This window comes from Achroia grisella, unplaced genomic scaffold (assembly GCF_030625045.1).
Source record: "Achroia grisella isolate CSIRO2021 unplaced genomic scaffold, CSIRO_AGI_Agris_v1 utg3539, whole genome shotgun sequence".
Lineage (NCBI taxonomy): Eukaryota > Metazoa > Arthropoda > Insecta > Lepidoptera > Pyralidae > Achroia > Achroia grisella.
Window position 1 is genome coordinate 379,982 of NW_026712814.1, and position 6,000 is coordinate 385,981.

A 6,000-nucleotide genomic window follows, 5' to 3' on the forward strand; every position below is an offset into this window, starting at 1 on the left:
TTAGTTTATCAAGATGAATATCGAGCGAGTATTAATAGTAGCAACGAACAAACGAAGACGTGCGAAGGTAGTCAAATATCTATCCATAAAAGATTTTATTTGGCATATACATGCCAAATATGCTGCACTTCACTTTACATGTGATCATGGCATTTGAAACACTGGCGAAATATCGGAAACTCAATAAAAAAAAACAAAACGCGGTAAGATCCCGTAATTGTTCCTAATTGTACGTATAAACGTGATGTCTGTAGTACTGTTCATGTTACCACCTACCATCAAGTGGAACACCAGCTTGTTCACCTTTTCCATTAAAATAAAAATATAAAAACTCTATTAACATTACACGTTATAATGTATGGATGCACAAAATAAATAATTACACTAATTTTATTACAGCATTTTGCCGACACGGAAATAAAGGTATTCTACGCCATAACACAAGGCCGAGCAGTAATTTTCAAGTTGTGTCTATATTTAGATGGATAATTATATGTTTGTTACTTATGAGGAATGCATTAGAGCGTTGCGGTTTAGTAGTTTACTACTCTAAGTGTGGGTTCGAATCTGACCGATACCGAAATTCTATCTCTCTTATAACTTACTAGGTGATTAGCGGAAATTCGTCTGCGTCATGTATTCCCTATTTATACAACATTTTTTATTGCAGCTGTGCTCCTATTGGTCGTAGAAGAATAGAGTAGAAATCGTTTATTCAAATAAACTTACATTGAAGCACTTTTGAATAGTCATCACATTTTTTTTAATCTACCGCTCATTCGGAAAGCTGTCTCATCACAAGAAGAATGAGAAAGAAACTTGCGTGTCGCACTTTAAAAATTTTATTCAATAATTTTACTCTTAAAAATGTAGAGTTTTAAGTTTAAGTTTGTTAATACGAACTACCAATTAGCATAAATTCAATTTAAAAATACTAAATGTATTTTTAAATAGGAACTACTCCACTATGTGGACCGTATAAAAAAATATTTAATTTTGGTTAAAAACTGAAAAGCAAGGAAAAATCCTGACTTGTTCCAGTTCCTCGTTTCTGGTTGTCAGTTTTTTTTTATATGGCTCCATTGGTTAGATGCATTTATTTAATTTAATTATTGATTAATTAGAATGACATAAACATAATAAAAAATTTTGTATGCAAACTGGTCACTGGACATTATATATAATATTTTATATACCTATAAGCACTGTTTTTTTGCAAATTAATGATTTCATTTGATTTGAATAAATCCTCCTAAAATTCCATGTAAGAGAGAGTGTTTAATACCACTTAACGATCTCCGAAAACGTATATAATTCATTTATCTTAAGTGTTCCAACCTTTTTTTGTTTACTGAATATTTATTGATAATAAAAACTTTAAACTTTCGTTTCAAATAAACTCAGAAATCAAATTCATATGTTTGATATTTAAAGGATATCTTAATGGAGATAAGACGTATACTGTTTATTAATTTTAATAGTAAAAAGAATAATTTAATTATTTGTAATTGTAAAAAAACATTGTACATATTTTTTTTTTTTTATAAATAAAGTTTTCACTGCTCTACCTACACCCTACAGCACGTATTACCTGGTGAGACCCTGATGTTGCGTGTGCACATGGGCGGTGGTAATCGCTTACTTTCAAGTGAGCCGCAATCTTGTTTGTCTCCTATACTATAAATAAGACTTCGGTACACTGAACAACCCTTTTTTCGACGAAAACTATAAAAAGTGGTTTCCATAACTTCCACGATAAAAAGGCTATCCAGGAATAACAAAAGTTCAATAACAACAACAAACAAATAGTGAAATAAACTGTTCAGCTTATATTGTTAATTAGTTTAAAATAACAAAATCCTGTATGATAACTTCAAGCATACATTTCGAGTAGAAAACAAATTAATTGCTTTAAATTACTCGAGTAAAATTTTGTTTACGGATAAAAATATCTGCACTAATTAATTCTTCTTCTAATATCGAAGAGATGACTAATCTGATCGTTTATTGCTAGTATGTTAAAAATAAATAATAAAATACTATAATACACGTTTCCTATTAGATTATTTTGTGACAAAAATAGTTAATAAATATTAATAGAATGTTTATTACGTAAGCAGTTCTCAGTTCTCCCAATTAACATAATAATGCCAAATATATTCTAATAAGCATCAAATATTGAAGACTCCTTGACCCAACTGTCCGATATTGAGCCTACTGACCCGAAACTAAAACGACCTCTTCCGAGGTCATTATTTCAATTCTTGAATTATCGACAAAAACTCGATCGTTTGATGACAAAAAAAATATTTATTAACGTCAACAGTGGCAGGTTTTTTTTATTTACTATTGTAGTTTTGGTTTTTATTACAGTTATTAATATGTATTCTAACTATAACTGTTTTAAATACAGTTTAATTCATAATTAATAGTGGAAATCCTATCTGTAGGAACTGTTTTAACGCAAAAGTTTGGACACTTTTTATTCAGTTTCTGTTTCAGAGGAGCTTCCTCCCGCACTACCTGCCGAGGTTTTCTCGATAGACAACAGTTGGGCTGTTTCAAGAAGGGTATATTAAGGTTTCTTAAGGGTCGGCAACGCACACCTGACACCCGTGGCGTTTCAGGCGTTTATAGGCTACGGTAACCGTTTACCATAAGATGAGCCGTATGCTGGTTTGCCATCTACGTGGTGTAACAAAAAAAATTGAGTTGTCGACGTAGTTACGTCGACAATTATCGTAAACAATATTATCGTAAACAATTCGCCAATATGCAATCAAGTGGATTGCGTGTTACCATAACGCCTTGTACCTTTTTTTAAATTTATCTCTACCTACCTGTCACCTGCAAGTTTATTTAAACAAACTTTCATCTCCGATTTTATATAATCAAATAACCTATAATAATAATATACTCTGAATTTTACTTCTTAATGGATTTATATTACTTTGTTTAATTCCGCTACAATTAACACGTGTGAGACCACAAATATTCAGTATGGAAACTGGTCTTCCGTTACGACCTTCTCTATTGGCGATCAAATTCCGACCGTTATTGAGTCTACACCCATATTACGACACGTGTTTCGCCTCTTAACGAGGCATCATCAGGCATTGAATTTAGTTCGAATATAGCTTGGAAGCCTGGTGTTCACTGTTGGGCGACCACTCCGCGACTCAGAGTCAAAGACGACTAACATATGACTGTTGGTCGGATAACTCGGCGCACTGTACGCATTTATTTCTTTTAAGTCAATTATGTCTGTTGCTGACAGCTTGTCTACCATTCTTTTTATAAACTTAATATTTTTGATATCAATTTTTTATATGTCACTTTTGACTTTTTGTTACTTTCATTGTTCGCTGTGAGCTCTTTTTGGGAAAAATACACATTTTTTTACTAGTACTTGATTTTTAATTAAAATAGTAGTTGTGTTCCCGCTCCAATAACAGTGTCCTTTTATTTATAATTTTATTGTACAATAAAGTATTACGAACAAAACAAACCTATGAATTTTACTTAAGTTTCAGTTAGTAAGTATTAACAAAGTAAGTACTTGTTATTTAGTTGTTAATACTTACTTAGTAAAGCCGGCAACTTCGTCTGGTTCTTTCAGATAAAAATATCGAATGAACTGTCCTCTAATACAATTCAGATTATCTGGATAAATGATGGTCCAGAACCTACTTGTCTCTTTCAACCACATTTTAGAGTCACCTACCAACAATGGTATTTCGGAACCGAAGGACGGCAGTAATCACTACCCATCAGGTGAGCTGTAAGCTCGTTTGTCCCATATGCTGTAAAATGTCTATTTTCAAAACAATTACATCCGTTCACCTATTTAGACATAAAAAGGTAATAAACAGACAGATGAACAATTTATCGTATTTTTTATTAATATAGTAGTAAAAGAATACTGCGGTCATGTCCATACTAAGTTGTCCTATATCAATATTGAGTTATGGTGACCCGTGACAACAAGTGTTGTACACATGTGCAGTTAAGGTTGACATTCCATCTCACATGTTTAATTATTTGCTATTTATAACTACAGAACTATACCATGTGACTTTGCAACGTTATTATGTTAAAAATACATATTTTTGAGCTAAACATGACCTCGGTGGTCCAGCGGTTTAGCATACCGTCTTACTTCCGATGGTCGCGGGTTCGGTTCCTCGCCCGATATAAACATTTGTATTTATAAGTGTGATTGTTATAAGTCAGGTATTTTGTATGTATATTATATATATATTTAGAAAACTAACATATGTATATAATTATATCCGTTGTCTACTAATGTAAATATTAGGTTTGACAAAAAATTGGCGTTTTGTCGTATGATTATAGATCTCAAATATTACATCATTAACATTCATTTCAATTTATACATAAGTATAATTGTTTATATTGTTCTTGATGTTTCCCATGTATAATTTGAAAAAAAATTAGTACATATTATAGGTCATAACATCATTAACAAATAGACTATAATTTAAAACGCGAAATAAAATGATAAATATCAAGTAAGTGTTATGCAGACGATGTTGCGTGGGTCACCTAGTCTTGTGCAGTTGAACAGCCTCTTTTTGAAGTCGGTCAAAAAGCATCCAAAATCACTATCTAGTTAAGTGTATTCTATTTTTTAAATGACGTTGTTTTTAGGGTGGAAAAAACCACCCCATAATCTATACCATCTTCCCATCGATCCTCAAAAGCGTATCGCCGCTCCCCGCAGATTAAAAAAAAACCATCCCAATCTCACGACACCTGTTGTGCCCACGCATCCGCCGCCCGCCATCTTGTTCGTTCACATGGCATACGGCCATATGTCAAAATTAAGAAACCTTCACGGCTATTATCCCTGACTGGGTAGACAGAAGCACTGTAAAATGGCGAATGCAATACTCAACAAGTATAAATTTCCAATATGGCGATCCTACCAAGTCTCTTGAATATTTTATAATTAATGATAGAATGGTATATCCGCTTGAGCTAACAATTTACGTTGGAGAGGCATCAGTGGAGGATGATAAGATGCAATCAGTTAGCCCATTGTGTCAAACAGGAGAACCGCATAAGGTCAACCTGTCATGGCACATTACTAGCATCGAGTTAATAGTATACTAAAAATGCGTTCCTCCTAGTCTCTTGGATTGGTTTGGTTTGTTATCGGTGCTACCATTACCGGAGAGTCAGTCAAAAATATAAATTGACACAAAGTAAGTATTGGCAATATTAAATCTCACGATTTTTTCGCATAAGTCGAGATAGTAATGAATAGGTCTAGAAAATTTACATTTCGAATATAAAGGAAAATAAAAATCGGGAACTCAATAATAAGAAATAACTTAAGAACATGTAATTTACTTAATTTTACGTGTAAATAATGACCGCGTCAAATTTAAAAAAGTAAATAAAAAAGATGTGGCAAAAATAATTCAACGTAATTAATACAAACTATATAGCGTAATCTATTCCGCTATACATATAGTGCAGGCAGCGTATAAAATGAATTTAATAGTTTCCTATAAATTATCATACCAATAAACGAAATGATATCTATTTTAGATGTAATAGGTTTCGTATGGCTTAATTCGAGTTTTTAATTTAAATTAAACACTAGTTTCCGCCCGCGACTTTGTCTCCGAGATCATGATTTTGGTCAATCGTGGTTAAGCCAAGTGGCCTCCATCATGACCGTTGATGAATATTGTCTGACCACCCCATCTGGGATAAGTCGTGAAGACTTTTATTTATTTTATAAACATTTTATTATATTATTAGTATCATATGACTGTACAATTACAGTACGGAGAAAGATGGGGATTGTTACTAATGTCTGGTTAATCACCCCGCAGTTCCCCCTGGCAATCATCATGATAAATTCCTGGTGAAATTGTCCCAATATGCTAACTGACCTGACCTCATAGTCACCTCATCGTCCTCTACTGGGGCCTCTCCAGAGTAAACCGCCAGCGCAGGCGGGTTCTC